We start from the raw sequence: 18677 nt of genomic DNA, 5'->3' as shown, positions 1-18677 counted from the left end.
TGTGTGAGCTACAAAGGCACAGGAAAAATTTGGTCAAAATTGATTGCAAGATGAATGCAGTATGTTATCAAAAAATATTGGAGGAACATTTGCATTCATCAGCCAGGAAGCTGCGCATTGGGACATACTTAGACATTCCAACATGACAATGATCCAAAACACAAAGTCCAAGTTAACCTGTCATTGGCTACAGCAGAGGAGAGTGAAGGTTCTGGAGTGGCCATCTCAGTCTCCTGACCTCAATATCATTGAGCCACTGTTGGGAGATCTCAAAACGTGCAGTTCATGCAAGACAGCTTAAGAATTTACAGGAACTGGAGGCTTTTTGCCAAGAGGAATGGGCAGCTTTACCATCTGAGAAGATAAAGAGCCTCATCCACAAATACCACAAACGACTTCAAGCTGTCATTGATGTTAAAGGGGGCAATACACAGTATTAAGAACTGGGGTATGTAAACTTTTGATCAGGGTCATTTGGGTAGTTCCTGTTGACATTATGATTTAAAAAGAGTAAACGCAGTTGATTGATAATAAATGGCTTCAGTCAAACACTAACCATGAGTGAAAGAAAAGTTTTTGTGTTATCATTCATATTCTCTGAAAAATGGACAAGAAATCATACATTCTGCCAGGGTATGTAAACTTTTGAGCACAACTGTATATAAGACCTCCATCTCTTCTCCATAACAGGGGGAGATGTTTTGAGTGCACTAGCAGGGAACAATGCTAGATGATAATAGTCCAGAGGCAGAAAGTAGAGGATGTTATCAGCTCACAAGATTTCTAGCTGGATGAACAGCTTTTATTTTTTTGCACATGTTGAGCAGATATAATACAATTCTTTCAAAGGTATATTTAAGACGCCAAAAGGGAGCAAATAAGAGGAATGTATTATATTTGTGGTTGTGAGAAACTTCTTAGTATTAGTTTTTTTTTTTTTTTTTAGATCAGACTTTTCTCTGAGTGGCAGCGAACAGTGTGTTCCAGCAATACCAGAAAGTGCATTCCAGTATTACCAGATTACACACAAAAGCGAGAAATGAAACTGTATATGTAACAGTAATAATAAACTTTTCACGAAAAAATATTTTGGCTGGGCATTGCAAAAAATCCCAAGAGCCGATTGCCACATATGTGCGACTGGCTCCAGCAGTGCCATATATCATAGCTCCCAGCTGTCCCTGATTTCGAGGGACTGTCCCTCTTTCGGAACAGAGTCCCTCTGTCCCTCATTCTTTTTTTTAAAGGGTAAATTTTTTATTGATTTACCATACACAACAAACAGTAAAACACACAGTTATGCAGTTGGAGCGAACATCGATCAATCCTTAATAGAGTACATGTATCTGGTATACAGTCAGTGGATACAGAATTACATACAAATCAGGGTTGACTATCTCGCATCTGAAACCATTCAGAATTCGGGGTCATCTCTTTGTGAGACTTAATTAGGAGTTATAGCCTCCATTAGCATATCAAGGAGCAGGTGATATGGTACTGTCAGAGCTGATCCAAGAGTCCCAAATCTTTGAAATTTTTTTGGACACTCTCTGGGTTCCTATGTCAACTTGTATAGTGATATAGCCTGGTTAACAATAGTAAGCCAGAAAGCTATGGTGGGGGAGGATTGAGATTTCCAGTGTATAGTTATCGATTTTTTTTGTATAGAATAATACTATACGTATAAAAGTTTGTATATTCTTAGATAGTCCATCATCAATATACAGGCATCGCAAAGGGTTGCAAATATTCGGTACCTGAGCTATAGAGCTGATGAAGGCCGTGACCTCCAACCAGAACTTCCTAATCGGAGTGCACTTCCACATCAAGTGAAAGAATGTGCCATCAGCCATGCCGCATCGCGAGCACAGTGCAGAGGGTAGTTTGTGTAGTTTATATAGTAAGCATGGCGTAAAATAGGATCTATACAACAGTTTAGTCCGGATCACCTTGTCACGAGAGAAGATGACAGAGGGTACCTGGAGAGGGAGGACCTCCTGCCAGATATCCTCCGTCAACTCGGGTATGTCAGCTCGCCATCTATTTACCATGCTGCTGAGCCTATTGGTTGTGGAATGTAAGAGAGACCTATAGTATGTAGATACAATTTTAGCAACAGAAGGTTCAGTCAGTAATCGTTCTAACAGGTAAAGTTGGATGGCTATATTACGTATGCTTGCAGATACGCCGTGTGACGTATCTGCAAGCATATGAAGTAGGCCGTTTGGGGGAGACCGTAATCTCTCCGAAATTCCACAAATGAGCGGAACGTCTTGTCTGAGAATAAGTGCATAATAGTTTTCACCTCCCCTGTTTAGACCAGAATCCCCCATCAGTTCTGTGGAAGAATTCTCGTAAGCTTGGGTTCCCCAAAGTGGGGTGTTTGGGGAGTAAGTATTATGTAAGTCTGACCTCAACAACTTAGAGAGCCAAGGTCATTGCCAGGACACTTGTGCCCTCTTGTCCCCTAAGTGACATTCAGTGTACCAAGTTCTGGAGGGATTCATAGGAGGTCAGGATGGCTGCCTCTAGAGCTGTGGCCGCGTTGTTAGCTTCGGGGTAAAACCACCAATGCGCATGTGCCAACTGCGAGGCGATATAATAAGTTTGAAGGCAGGATAAAGCCGAACCTCCCTCCACAACTGGTAGCTACTGGGTATTCCTAGCAATCCGAACTGCCCCTCCCCTCCATATAAAAGTGGTAAGAATTTAATCTATTTCCTTAAATTTGGCTTTTGTAATTTACTGGTGAGTTACTTAGAAAATACAGGCAGAGCGGTAGAAAAATCATTTTAAAAATATTTATCCTACCCAGAAGTGTCAGTGTAAGATTATTCCATGTCTTTAGTGTGTTTCGCATTCTACTGACCAGGGGTCTAGGTTAATTTTAATATAAGATGAGATTGGGTGTTGTATCAGAACCCCTAGATATCTAAAGGAGTTGACTATTTGTAAAGGCACGAAGGCGGTAATACTATCGATGTTTCCTGGTCTATCAGGAACAAGAGGGACTTATCCCAATTAACCTGAAACCCGGAAAAATGACCAAACCTTCGAATAATATCCAGCAGGGCTGGAAGAGACGATTGGGGGTACGAGAAGTAAATCGACATGTCATCAGCATAAAGCGATACCTTTTCCTCCAAACCCCCAATCATCAGTCACACAACCTCCCCACTGGACCTTATCAGTGCCGCCAAAGGTTCTATCGCCAGTGCGAACAGCAGCGGCGATAGGGGACATCCCTGTCTGGTGCCTCTCTTATTAGGAAGGGATCAGACACAGATGCGTTTACTCTTAATCTGGCCGTGGGCTTCTAGTCCCCTCATTTTAATCTGATCTATACAGATATATAAAAGTTTATATATATATAAAATGCACTACTTCTCTATCAAAAAGTGTTTCCCAGTGCTAAATCTTTCATTCGATTTCTAAATTGTTGCATTTGTAAATTTAAACAGCCAGTATAAAGGAATAGTGGTGGTAAAAAAAAACACTTGTGGGTTTAACTAATCATTTTTAATACAATTCTCCTTTAAGGGGGTGTGGCGGGGTGTGTGTTCTAAGCCTACATACTTTTGCAAATAGCTGTCCCTCATTCCCATCTCAGAAAGTTGGGAGGTATTGTAGTGATATAAAAATATATATTGGGTGGTAGTATAGTGGTATCGTGGGTATGATAATGAATTAGTAAGTACTCTTCCGCAGCAACCCAATTCTTCCAGAGAGATGCACTTTATTGACTTCCAACACAGAACAAAGTCCACAGGTGACAAAAAAATCAGACAGAGTATATAATTCAAAGTCCCATGTTCTTAGGTCTGTGTGTCCATACACAGAGAAGCCTCACCTAAAAACCTATAGACTGAATGCCGTGTTATATTCACTAAATATTGAATGGCTGAGCAATTTGATTGGCCGTTTCAATTTAGGACTTTGATTAGCTTTAGTCTTTCAAACAGACAACAACTCCCAGCCGTGAACAGCTGTAGTCATAAACCGCCCCAATTTGCACTCCCGCATATCAACATCAACAAGTCCCCTTAGATATGTGTAATTAGATTAGATTAACAGATACCACCTGAATACCCTTTGAGATGTTTAAATAGACTTGCATAAGATTAACACATCAAAGAGTCTTCAGCTGTCCCCTTGCTATGTTAAAATTCAGTTGAACAAATCAACCATTGTCATTCTGGCCTGGTCAACATTGACTGCATGTGTACATACACACAAGAATGTCCCACATAAATCGGTGAACATATTACAACATATACAACATATACCCCCACTTGGGTCGGTTCTAACTACTAGAACTGACCCATAAATCAAACAACAAAAAATATCATTACGATTTAAGGTACTGGATGCTTTACAATGGCTCATATAAAATATGAAGTTGAAACTGGTTACATCTCTCTTCGCCAGCCTCTAAAATATCCCCATGAAACAGTTATTAGATAATATAACTTTTAGACCATGACTGGAAAAGGATTTGGTAAACGTCAGTGGCCCATATAGCTGTTAGGCCTTATTATATCACATCAAGATCCTGATTATTGCACAAAGACGAGCTGATGTCACAGTCCATTCTTCGGTCTGACTTCATCACATCTCTCACCATCTCACTGAAAGTAAACTTGGTATGCTCTGCTCTGGGAGCTCCAATCCACATAAGTCCAGGATTTTTTCATCTCCAGGCTCAAGCTTTCCATTTTTAAAGATGCTTTTTTACGCAAACACTCTACTTTCATCTTTATAGTAAGAAGAACTATCAATGTACCAGCACTCACTTTCAAGGTAGAAAAGGTTTGGATATGGCAGTAAGAACTGTGCTGCAAACTATTTCCTTGCACTTGACATTCATAAGTCCATCTTTGTTGATTGCCAGTCACAATTTGCTTTTGTAATTTGCTGTAGGCCGACCCCTCATTGCCTTCAATAAAGCAGTTACTTGAATCATTCAGTCCACAATTACACTTGAATGGTATACCAACATATACATATACCCCCACACGATGGTTCAGATAGAGTCAGCTTGACATCAGTGTTTATCAGATCTTCTATCCAGACAAAGCGGCAGTGGAAATTCTTGCCAGTATCTTCACCATGAAAGGTAGAAAGGTCTTTTTCATCCATATATGTCATAGCCTTTAGCATATTATAAACAACTGAATCAACAAAGTTTCAAATCATGACTAGAGTGATGAATTTCACTCACCCCTCTTATAAATTTAGGAAAACCACTAAACATACTATGGTTTATGCTATGCCAAGCCATTGTGCAGCATCTCACCTTAGATGTCAAATATATTGATCAATACGCATTATGTAATATGTACAGATGTTATGAAAATTATTTTAGGTTAAAATGCTTCTCTTTGGTTTTAAGATAAAGTTCAAGAAATAAAACATAAAGAAAATTAAAAAATGAAAAGCAAAATATATCAGGAAAAGGGAGAAAAATTAAAAATTAGGGCGTTGAAGAAAAAGGAAAAAGGTCCATTGCTTGATGCTTTATTGAGAGAGTCCATGAATTCTGTATAATTCCTTGTTGTCTATTCAGCATTTCTTCCATAATTCTCCCCCACTAGCCAGCAATTTCAGACTGTGCTTCTGCTATTCACATGCAAGCATCTTCAGACGTCCCTGAAAGACAAAACTCTCCAACAAAACTAATTAGCAAAGTCCTTAAACGTTGTTTGAAGTTAAAACAAAGCATTATTTACACGTTTACAGTTTGAAGCTAATTCACCCCCACTGCTAGAGAAGTGTCATTTGCATTCAAAAACAGATCTGGAGAATGTACATCTTGTACATTCAGGACGCCCTGTACCTCCTTCAACTGCTCTAATAATTTATCACGTTCCCCTCTCATCTTGTCATACTCAATCTTCAGGTGGTCATATTTCTGTTTTAACTGAGAAAACGGTATCCAGGTTTTGGACCTTTTCTTATTATTATTTTGGTCAGCTCTGTTTTTCATATTAATATCACCTATGTTTGACCCAATGTCTCCTCTCTGGCTATTATCATAGGATATTATCTTCTGATCTTTATGTTCAGCATTTGTCCTAAACAATGTGGCTAAATCCATTTTGACAGCCTGCTCATTTGACTTTCTCCATAAATGGTCTGCTCTCAACAATATGTCTTTTAAATCATGAGGATTTGGGGTAACTAATAAAATATTTTGTTTGATATCTTCATGCAACGCATCTAGAAACATACTCATATGTATCAAGCCACCACGCTCAAATGCAAGATTATTACCGACCAATAATTCCATAATAGTTGCTATCCTGTGTGACAATTCATAGGGAGATTCATTTTGCATTTGTTGGATCTTCCCATGAATAGTAACATCAGAACGTACACCATACAAAACACATAATAATTCCAGTAATATGTCCCTTGTCCTCAGAGGCTGAATACAGATCTGTTTAATTCTCATCCAAAGACCACTTCCTACAGAATGTTGCAAAACTCTTTCTAAGTCAGATGGGTTGAGATTGTACATATCTCTGACCTGCTGTACGTCACAAAACCATTTTAAAAATCTGTTTAAATCATGGTATGGAACCATTCCTATTTCTTTAAGAATTGCGTCTAATAATTTTGATTTCAAAGGCTTCATTACAAGCTGAACTTCACCTGTATTATTATTATTGTTATAAACTGTGGTAGTCACAGTGGGGGCAGCTGGTAATGAATTATCAGATTTAATATGAGGTTCTGTTTGCTGCAGATTGCTGAATCCAAGATTTGATGCATATCTGCATTCCTGAGATCACTTCTCTAATTCCATAATTCTTAATTTTAATCTCTCATTTTCCTCTGATAATTCATCACAACGTTTAGATTTCTCAAGTAAAGCTTCTCCAATGGTAACCGCATGCAATTTTAAATTTACTGTCTCAGTGTCTGATTGGTTTTGTAACCTCTCACAAACATTGTTGCTATTATCAACTGCCTTCTGTAACTGGGTAATTTCCTCAACCTTACCATTCAAAGAACTTTCCATTGTTAAACAGCAAGATAACAAGCCCTGTATAATACAACCTTTTCTTTTACTTTCTGAAATTTTGCTATCAAAAACATTTTTCTCTAAAAATTCCTTCATCATCGTCCACGTCTGCTTACATTTTTCTGGAATTTCATAAGGACCGCCATGGCGCTTAATACATTTTAATACCCATCTGTTAACTTTATCAGAACTGACACTGGCTTCACACTGAGTAAGCATTTTGACTATATTACTAATAATTAAAAAAAGGAAATATTTTACTCACCGCATTAGTTACTCCTTCAGCTTCCACTTCAGGTCTTCTGGTACACGACACAGTCCTTTTTTTGTTGTTGTTTCCAGTCTCCAGAGAATAATTCTGGGGTTCCCAACTTGTAGATCAGACTCTCTTATGTCACAACCAGACATTAGAGTCACAGCACAGCTCTTGGTTCTTCATCAGACTTCTGTCCACCTCACAGGATTGTTGTTACCACCGACTTCTGTTACTAAGTCCGAAAATGCTCTTCTGGTCGCTTGAACGGCACCAATGTAGTGATTTAAAAATAATATACTGGGTGATGATATGATGTAGAGTGGGTAGATAGTTAATTAATATTTCGGTATTATAATGATGATGATGTAAGTACTCTTCCGCAGCAACCCAGTTCTTCCAGAGAGATGCACTTTATTGACTTCCAACACAGAACAAAGTCCAAAGTCCACAGGTGACAAAAAAATCCGACAGAGTATATAATTCAAAGTCCCATGTTCTTAGGTCTGTGTGTCCATACACAGACAAGCCTCACCTAAAAACCTATAGACTGAATGCCATGTTATATTCACTAAATATTGAATGGCTGAGCAATTTGATTGGCCGTTTCAATTTAGGACTTTGATTAGCTTTAGTCTTTCAAACAGACAACAACTCCCAGCCGTGAACAGCTGTAGTCATAAACCGCCCCAATTTGCACTCCCGTATATCAACATCAACAAGTCCCCTTAGATATGTGTAATTAGATTAGATTAACAGATACCACCTGAATACCCTTTGAGATGTTCAAATAGACTTGCATAAGATTAACACATCAAAGAGTCTTCAGCTGTCCCCTTGCTATGTTAAAATTCAGTTGGACAAATCAACCATTGTCATTTTGGCCTGGTCAACATTGACTGCATGTGTACATACACACAACAATGTCCCACATAAATCGGTGAACATATTACAACATATACAACAGGTATGATACATGGTGCCTGTAATTCTGACTAGCACCATCCCTAACATGGCTACCTGGCAGCACAAGATAGTGGATAACTCAGGGGCATGGCTAGAGTTGTGGAAGATCTGGGGCACATTTGGGCACTCTGAGGAGAGCAATGATGTAGTGTGCTAAGGCAAATGGTGGATTGCGCTAACATTGGGAGGGGCTTAAAAATAGGGTCATCTATATACCTGGAGAAAAACCATAGGGTCCTATAGAGACTGCTATCTTCAAAGACATGACACTCCCCCACCAGCTCATGTATAATTTCACGTAAGTGGGTGCAAATTTTGCGCCCATGGAAGTTCCACACCTTTATATATAATAAATTGTATAAAAAAAATAGTTATGGGTCAACAAAAAATGGACCCCTTCCAAATCTTTTTTTTTTAATCGTTCAGTATAATAATCCAAAAGATATTGTAAAGTTTTAACCCTAATTTATGGGGAATCGATATACCATCACATGTAAGCCATTTCTTACTCATATTCTATATCCAACACTCCATTCTCTGGATCACGTGTGCCATGTAAATAGGTGGGCAAATTTCACACCAGAGGCTGGAGGAGACAGATGGTCAATCAAATCTTACAAAGGTTCATACAAGGACCTAATGCTGGCTACAATGGGCCTGCCGAATATTCCATAGCACTATAGGGGCAGCCCAAAGCCTTTTACTTACTTTTCCTTTCCTTCCTCACGATAACATTGTCCTCACCATTTCTTTAATCGTACATCACGGGACACAGAGCCATAGTAATTACTATGTGGGTTATAGTCCACCTTCAGGTGCTGGACACTGGCACACCCTAAACAGGAAGTTGCCTCCCTATATAACCTCTCCCACTACTGGGAGTATCTCAGTTTTTTTGCCAGTGTCTTAGGTGTCGGTCATGAGTGAAGATGTGCTGTGCTGAGCTCCTCTGGAGCAATCCTTGCTGGGGCTAGCTGTGCAGCCGGATCCATTCAAAGTGTTTTTTAGGTCAAATTGAATGGTAACCGGGCCTCATATCCGAAGAAACAAGGTTTTGCCTGTAACGCTTCTCTTTTTTAGAGTGCTGGACCCCGGGATCCAGTACTTTTGGTATTAAAGGTCATAAAGTTTTACTGGCAGGGTGCTTTTTACTGGTCCAGGATTGTGGGCTCCCCGAGGGTCCCCGGTTCCTGAAGGTTTGTTAACGGAACCCACCGTGAAGGGTGAAGATTGGGTCTGTTGGTTTTACCACAGAAAATCCTGCGGCGGGAAAGGTAAGTGGAGTTTTTTTCTAAGGACTTTTTAAATTTTCTTATGAAATGTCTCCTTTAACCACTTCAATACCAGGCAGTTTCGGCCATTCCAGGACAATTTTCAGCTTTCAGCGCTGTCACACTTTGAATGGCAAATGTGCGGTCATGTAACACTGTACCCAAACTAAATTTTTATCATTCTCTTCCTACAAATAGAGCTTTTTTTTGGTGGTATTTGATCACCTCTGGGGTTTTTATTTTTGCTAAAAAAACTAAACTAAAAAAACTAACAAACTAACAAACTAAAAAAGACCAACATTTTTGAAAAAAATAAAAGTTTTCTTAGTTTTTGTCATAAAATTTTGTTTTCCCCTTCACTGACATGCACTGATGAGGCGGCACTGATGGGCACTGATGAGTTGGCACTGATAAAGTGGCACTGATGAGGAGGCACTGATATGTGTCCATCGGCTCTCCCCGTCAGCACGAACCAAGAAATGCCATTTGCGGGAACTCCCTGGTTCATGCAATGATCATCTGTGATTGATCACAGCTGATCACGTGATAAGAAGCTTCTGTCAGAGGCTTCTTATCATGATCGGAGATGTGGTGTGTCAGACGGGCACGCACCGGTATGTTATCCTGCTGGACGTCATATGACGCCCAGTCAGGATAACAGAACCACTTCCCGGCTGTCATTCTGCATACGGCGGGCGGGAAATGGTTAAAGTAAATGTTGTCATGCCTAAATCTCACCACTTAGGGCTGTATGGAGCACGCACCTTCCCATGCTTTGCTCAGAGTCACGCTGTGTCACAGAAGCAGTAGACTTTTTTCCTCTGGCTAGCAGGCAGACCTCCGGTAAGTTTGGGGGGTTTTGCTTCCTCCAGACACCCCCACCTGAGCTGAACTCTTCCCCTCTTCAAAGTATAAGGGAGAACTAAAAATGATTGGCAATGTCATTTTCTTTCACCGCCCCTACACGGTGGCGGCTTCCAGGTCTCCTCCACGCTATCCCTCCCTCACTCAGCCGATCCTGTTGGATTGGAGGCCCGTGCTTGCGCGGGAAAACTTTTTTTTTAAAAAGAAAGGAGGGGGCGCAATGCGAAGGTGGGGGCAAGGCTTAGTGTGGCGTTGGCGTCCTCCATAGCGGGAGTGTGTTTTAAAAAAAGAAGAACTCCATTTATGCTGGCTGCAAAATTGTCGGAGAGACATAAGAGCAAAGAGCATGAAAGAGGTTTTGGTGATACAGGCATTTCCTTTTTGACACATTTACCATTTGCATCAGGCTAAGCATTAATAGCAGTGGCAGTAGCTGGACTATTGCTCAAGCAGTGGATGCGATTTCTTATGGTAGTAAATCTGCTTTGTGCATCGGGCTATGGTCAGAAGGGGGAGTTGAAACACCCCCAAAAAAGAGCTAAAAGGGTCTCCGTCAAGGTCTGGAAAGCCTACTCACCTCTACAAATGGCATCCTCCCCTGAGAGAGGTGGCTGGTCAGAGTGAGCATCAGTGTCATGAAATGTTTGCAACTGTTTTTAACACTGCAGCCACTGTTTATTTTCTGATATTTAAAAAAAAAAAAGTTTAGCGACTTTATTCACATCCCAGTGTGTGTCAAAATGTGACAGGTTCTCTTCCATTACCCAGGACCCTCAAACTGAGGAACCAGGGGCAGGAGAAGACGAATTCCCTCAGGGGACCGTGCTGAGGCTGATGACTCCTCTTCTGAGGTGTCAAATGCGGGAGAATCAGCTGTTCCAATCTTAAGATTGATGGTGCAATTTCTTGCTGAATCTCTCCACGTTTATGTACCCTTAACTGAGTGTTTGGGTTCACTAAAGCCTCCTCAAGCTGTTCATGCCCTTTCCTGTCCATTCATTGCTGGAAAAGCTTTTTTTGTATCTGAGAGGATCCATCAGATAAGCATTTTTTTCCCTCCTAAAAATTTTTCACACTTTATCCTATGGTGGAGGAAATTCATTAAGCAGGGTATACCAGCAATTAACGCTGCTATATCCTCTGTGAATAAGTTTGACTTGTCCGGCAGACAATGCTCAAATACTTAAGGATCCAACGGATAAAAAGGTGGAATTCCTATTGGAAAAAAAACTTTTTTTCTCTGGCAGATTGAGTGACTCAGCCTGCGCTGACAGTAATTGCTTAATCATTGAGAGACCAGTTTAAACAGGTGTTCAAGGTTATCCTGCTCAGCAGGCCCAGGAGGCAGCTTTATGTTTGTAATAGTTGCTATGAGAGATTCTATCCTTCAGGCCTTGCGCCCTTCACTAAGCGCCTTGTAAGAAGCTCCTGGCTAGTCTTCCTTTTTGCAGTGAAACAGCTATTTGGGGATGTTTTGGATAATACATCCAAAGAAATTCTAGTGGAAAGCACCCCTTTTTGCCATTTAAGAAAAGGAGTAAATGTATTTTCGTTTTAAAGCTCCTTCTCCTGTGCCAGAGTCATCAGCCTCCAGGCAGTCACAGTGGCTTCCACCGTCAGGTTCAATCGAATAGGGGGAATTCTTCTGCAGTTCTCAAGCATCTGGCAGGAAGAAAAAAGGAGATGCAGCTCACAAACACTCTTGCTCTGGAATGACACCGCCCTAGTAAGAACTGGTTCCAGGTGCTGGCTTTGCTGGTTTGCAGTGAGGTAGAAAGAAATCCTGGATAGCCGCACTCTGGGATAAGGACATCTTTATTTTAATAAAATCCAACAATACAGTCAATTGCAGAGACGTATAGGGTGGTAGACTGCTAACGCGTTTCTCATCATTTGGATGCTTATTCATAGCTACGAATAAGCATCCAAATGATGTGAAACACGTTAGAAGTCTACCACCCTGTACGTCTCTGCAATTGACTGTATTGTTGGATTTTATTGAAATAAAGATGTCCTTATCCCAGAGTGCGTCTATCCAGGATTTCTTTCTATCTGGCAGGAAGAGTGTGGAGACGAATGGGGGACTTCCTCAATAGCTCCAGGGTACAAACTGGAGTTCCAAGAGTTCCTGTCTCCTCGTTTTCTCAGATCAAACGTTTCTAAGGATCCAGAGAAAAAGAAAAAAGTGATCATGGGGGTCCCCATGTAAGAACAGAGGTTGGGGTTTGATTCAAACCCCTTTTTTTCACGGTGCCAAATCCGAATGGACATTCTGGATCTCAAAAATCTAAATTCAATTTCTGAATATAACCGCTCTTTTTTCGTATGGAGTCAATCTAAATCAGTTATCTCCATCCTACAAGGAGGAGAACTTCTGGTGTCAATCGACATCAAAGATGCATACCTCCATATGTCTATTTCCTCCCTCACTAGTAATATCTACTTTTCAAGGTGGAAAATCTTCATTTTCAGTATGTAGCTCTGCTTTCCAGTCCAGCTACTGCACCTTGAGTGTTTACAAAGGTTCTGGCCCCTCTTCTAGCCAGATTAAGGGTCCAAGGTATAACGATTATGGCTTACCTAGTCGATCTGTTCATGTTAGACCAGTGGGTAGCCTGCTTACACCAAAGTATGGTCACCACATTCAACTACCTGGAAAATCTAGGTCGGATTCTCAACCTAGGAGAAATCTTCTTTAAAACCATGAAGAAAGCTAAAATACTTGGGCCCAATCATAGGTACACCCAGAAAAGGGTATTCTCACCCCAGGCAAAGATCAGCACCATAAAGGAACTGATTTAGGTGGTCGAAGCAAGATGAATTTCTTCTATTTAACCTTGCATGAGGTTGTTGGGAAAGATGGTGGCTTCATTCGAGGCCGTTCCTTATGCTCTGTTTCATACTGCAAAACAGTATCCTATCGGCTTGGAACAAAGGGTTCAAGCTCCACATTCCCAATGTGTCTGACTCCAAAGCCTATGGCCACATCACCCTGATAGCGCCTGATCTCGTCTGATCTTGGAGGCTAAGCAGGGTCGGGCCTGGTTAGTACCCGGATCAGAGACCACCAGGAAGTACCAGGTGCTGTAGGCTGGGTGTGCCGGCAGGCGGACTACTTGAATGGCCAGCAGTTTTCCCAGGAGAATGGTTCCTTCACCCTGATATCTTCCTGTCAATATGTCAAAAATGGGGTCAACAAAGAAATGGACAACTACGTGTCAAGAACAAAGGATCCGTTAGCATGCGGAACAGATGCCTTGCTGTTCCCGTGGAATCGGGTCGCACTGATTTATGCATTTCCTCCTATTCTGCCTGCGTCCACGACTTCTTCGCAGGATCAAGCAGGAAGGGAAGTTGTTGATTCTTGTGGCCCCCAGTGGGGCCCAGGAAATCTTGGTATGCAGAGATGGTAAAAATGGCAATAGGGGACCCATGGACCCTACCATCACGGCCAGACTTTCTCTCTCAAGGTCCGGTGTTCCATCCTACTTTACAAATGCTAAATTTAACAGTCTGGCTATTGAGACCCACACTCTGAAGAAGCGTGGGCTGTCAGGTTCAGTAGTTTCTACCTTGGTTAATGCAAGGGAGCCAGCCTCCATAATTATATATTATGGAGTCTGGGAAACATATGTCTCCTGGTGTGAAACCAGGAGTTACACCCCAGGAAATAGGTCAAGGGTAGAATCCTTGACTTTCTGTAGATGGGATGAGAAATAAGGCTGGCTTTGAGTGCTTTCTAAGGACAGTTCTTGGCCTTATCAGTATTATTTCAATGACCACTTGCTTCGCATTCTTTGGTTCGTAACTTTATTCAGGGTGTTAATCTCCGGTTAGGTAACCCCTGAACCCTTGGGACTTGAATTTAGTTTTGTCGGCATTACAAAACAGCCTTTTTCTTGGGCCGATACGACATATTCCCTTGGTCCTTTTTTTTTTGACAAGGAAACTATTTTTTCTGGTAACCATATCTGCTGCAAGAAGGGTATCAGAATTGGCTGTTCTTTCTTGTAAAGAGCCATATTTTTATTGTTCACATGGATAAGGTATTATTGCATCCTCATCCAACTTTTTACCTAAGGTAATATCAGGTTTTTATCTAAACCAGGATATTGTTCTACCTTCATTTTTCCAGAACCCTGTTCTATGGAAGAAAAAATCACTACATGCTCTTGATGTGGTGAGAGCAGTCAAAATCTACTTAAAGGCAACTGCTCAGATTCGGAAAACTGACGTTTTGTTTGTGTTGCCTGAAGGTCCTAAAAGAGGACAGGCAGCATCAAAATCTACTATTTCTAAATGTATTCGACAAGTAATCATTCAAGCTTATGGTTTAAAGAGGTAGTTCTACCCTCTCAAATCAAAGCACACTCTTCTAGGGCTGTTAGTGCTTTGAGGGCAGTGCATCACCAAGCCTCCATGGCTCAATTCTGCAAGGCCGCAACTTGGTCTTCAATCCATACATTTACCAGATTCTATCTGGTGGATGTAAAAAGACATGAGGATGTCGCCTTTGGGCGCAGTATACTGCAGGCAGCAGTATAAATCCTCTGATGGTGCCCTACTTTGGTTGTGTCTCCCTCCCCTCAGTTGGCATTGCTCTGGGACATCCCACATAGTAATTACTACGACTCTGTGTCCCGTGATGTACGATTAAAGAAAATAGAATTTTTATAACAGCTTACCCGTAAAATCCTTTTCTTTTGAAGTACATCACGGGATGCAGAGGTCCAGGCCCTCTTTCTAGTACACACGTGTATTGCTTTGCTACAAAACTTAGATACTCCCAGTAGTGGGAGGGGTTATATAGGGAGGCAACTTCCTGTTTATGGTGTGCCAGTGTCTAGCACCTGAAAGTGGACTATAACCCACATAGTAATTACTATGGCTCTGTGTCCTGTGATGCACTTCAAAAGAAAAGGATTTTACAGGTAAGCTGTTATAAAAATCCTTTTTTTATAATTTTTTTCATTTTCTGATACAGGTGCGGTGGCATGGTCCTGTTTTGTTCATGAATTAGGGGTGTGTCCCAGGTCAAGGATTCATATGTGATACAGTCAGACTCGTGTTTAGCAAAAACATGAATATATTTATCTAATAATTGTTCTAATTTTGCTTTTACATTAAAGTGGAAGTAAACTCCCATCTTTTGCTTTTACCTATAGGTAAGCCTATAATAAGGCTTACCTATAGGTTGTGTAAATATCTCCTAAACGTGCACCATTTAGGAGATATTTAGTGAAAATGCAGCCAATGACATCACTGGCACATGCGCTCTGAAGGAACAGCCATCTGTGCCGTTTCCTTAGAGCCCCGTGCCGTTAACAGCGGCTCCCACACGCATGTGCAGGAGTGATGTCATCGCGGCTCCGGCCAGTCACAGAGCCGGAGTCCACAAACTCGGAAGCAAGACCAGTGAAGATGAGAGTGCCTGCCTGCAATGCTGACATCTCGGTGCTGGAGGAGCTTCCTTTTAAGGTAAGTGTAACATAATGTGCTAGTATGCGATGCATACTAGCACATTATGCCTTTACCTTGCAGGTACAGAAAAAAATAAAAAATAAATTGTCCAGCTGTTTACAACTGCTTTTAGAAAGCTCCTAAAACTCTTTAGGTAGATGTTGCAATATTTGCTTGCCATCCCAGACATCCTCAGATTCTGCAGACGGTGTCAAGACTAGACATGCAGACATCTGACAAAACGCCTTTTCATCTATTGTAGAATTCTATTCGCTAAACATGAATCTGACTTTGGATATAGTTAGGGTATGGGGTTGATTTACTTTAAGTTTAGAGTGCAAAATATGGTGCAGCCCTGCATAGAAACCAATCTGCTTCCAGGTTTTCTTTGTCCAAGCCTAATTGAACAAGTTAGAAGTTAGAAGCGGATTGGCTACCATGCACAGCTGCACCAGATTTTACACTCTCCAGTTTTAGTAAACCAAACCATATAACAGTTCTAGGAGGAACATGCAGTTACACCAGTTCATTAATCTCCATGGGATCTTAAGCCAGCCATAGATGGTTCAAATCCCTGCTGAACTGGCCAGGATTCTAACCATGTATGGGCAGGCTGAACTCCACTCTATTGTTTATCATTAGAATGATGTCTCCATTATCTTGTCCCATACTTAATGAAAATATTGGACATTCAATGTTTTATGCTGTTAATGGGGGACATACCATGCAAAGATGGGCAATATACCCAATCTCCTAACCTTTGTTTCTCAAAGTTTAGCTCTCATTAATGTTACTTCACTAACAGTGATTGGTAGTTTGTTAGCAGCCCCCAGTTTGATCCACAGAGCATTTATTGAGTATATATGGAATTTTTCTTAAAAAAATCAAAAGGATATTGAATGCGATATATTCGGATCATGTGATCCATTTGGTCCAAATGTTGCATGCGACATTGAAAATGTGAATTCACTATCAGTTTGTGTTTTTTACCACAAAAATAACAAACGTATGGTAAATACTGCATAATCTGACATTAACCACCTCAATACAGGGCACTTAACCCCCTTCCTGCCCAAGCCATTTTTCAGTTTTCAGCGCTGTCGCACTTTGAATGACAATTGCGCGGTCATGTTACACTGCACCTTAATTAAATTTTTATCATTTTTTCCCCACAAATAGAGCTTTCTTTTGGTAGTATTTGATCACCTCTGCGGTTTTTATTTATTGCGCTATAAACAAAAGAAGAGGGACAATTTTGAAAAAACACAATATTTTTTACTTTTTGCTATAATAAATATCCAATTTTTTTTTTTTTTTAACAAATTTTTTCCTCAGTTTAGGCCGATACGTATTCTTCTACATATTTTTGGTAAAAAAAAATTGCGATAAGCGTATATTGATTGGTTTGCGCAAAAGTTATAGTGTCTACAAAATAGGGGATAGATTTATAGCATTTTTATTATTTATTTATTTTTTACTAGTAATGGCGGCGATCTGCAATTTTTATTGTGACTACGATATTGCGGCGGACACATCGGACACTTTTGACACATTTTTGGGACCATTCACATTTATACAGCGATCAATGCTATAAAATTGCATTGATTACTGTGTAAATGTGACTGGCAGGGAAGGGGTTAACACTAGGGGGCGCTCGAGGGGTTAATGTATGACCTAAGGAGGTGATTCTAACTGTGGGGGGAGGGGACTGACTGGGGGAGGTGACCGATCGCTGTCCCTATGTACAAGGGACACGCCATCGGTCTCCTCTCCTCTCTGACAGGACGTGGATCTGTGTTTACAGATCCACGCTCCTGCTCTGTTACCCGGCAATCGCGGGTGCCCGGCGGACATCGCGGCCGCCGGGCACACGCACCGGGTCCCGAGTGGCTCGGGAGGGCGAGGACGTCATATGATGTCCTCCCAGAACAACAGAAGCCTCGTCCAGCCGTCATATGACGGTGGGCGGTGGCTTAGCGGTTAAAGTCCATTCACAAACATAGATAAATACAATTTTTAAATAAGTAGTGGTCTAGCCCTGTGTTATTTACCCGCTTGTGGACCGCGCACCCGCAGTGTACAGAGGACGGGCAGCCTGTTCAGGCAAAGGACTGTACACAGCTGGAATCTGTCCAAGGATTCATGACTGGGACCTGCTGATTGGCTGTGTCCAATCACAGCCAAGCAAGAGCCCTGTGCTCTGTACAGAAGGAACAATCTATATGCTTCTTATTCCCGCAAAGCGGGGATAAGAAATAGATGTCTTTAGTAAAAAGCAGCACACATTACACAAATTAACACTTGTTAAGCACACTTAACCCCTTGATTACCTGAGGTGTTAACCCCTTCCCAGCCAGTGTCATTAATACAGTGACATACAGTGTGTATAGTATTATCACAGATTACTGTATTACTGTCACTGGTGATGTCAGTGTCAGTTAGTGAGTTCCCACCCAGTGTGGGTTAGTGTCAGATTACCGATCACCCCCATTAGTAGTATTAAAAAAAAATTCCAGTATATATCTAAAAATGATTTTATTTTAACAGATATGCAATCATTTTTAGATGATACAACTTTCAAACAAACCAATCAATATACACTTATTGGAATTTTTTTCTACCAAAGACATATAGCAGAATACATTTTGACCTAAAATGTATGAAGAAATGCATTTTTTTTTTGTTTATTGGATAAGTTTTATATCAGGAAGTAAAAAATATGGTTTTGTTTTTTTTTTCAAAATTTTCTGTCTTTTTCCATTTATAGAATAATAAAAAAAAAACCCAATGGTGATCAAATACCATCAAAAGAAATCTCTATTTGTGTGAAAAAAAA

General features: G+C 40.8%; 1 protein-coding gene and 1 pseudogene across 13 annotated transcripts in view; one reads left to right on the top strand and one right to left on the bottom strand.

Annotated features, from left to right (window-relative positions):
• LOC141112398 (uncharacterized) overlaps positions 1 to 18677 on the bottom strand; it is a 157962-nt gene that overhangs the window by 33848 nt on the left and 105437 nt on the right. The window lies entirely within an intron of this gene.
• Positions 13356 to 13474, top strand: LOC141113122 (5S ribosomal RNA; annotated as a pseudogene).

This window comes from Aquarana catesbeiana, linkage group LG11 (assembly GCF_042186555.1).
Source record: "Aquarana catesbeiana isolate 2022-GZ linkage group LG11, ASM4218655v1, whole genome shotgun sequence".
In the NCBI taxonomy this organism is placed as follows: domain Eukaryota; kingdom Metazoa; phylum Chordata; class Amphibia; order Anura; family Ranidae; genus Aquarana; species Aquarana catesbeiana.
Note: the sequence above shows the minus strand (reverse complement) of the source record. Positions and strands in the feature narration are given on the sequence as shown.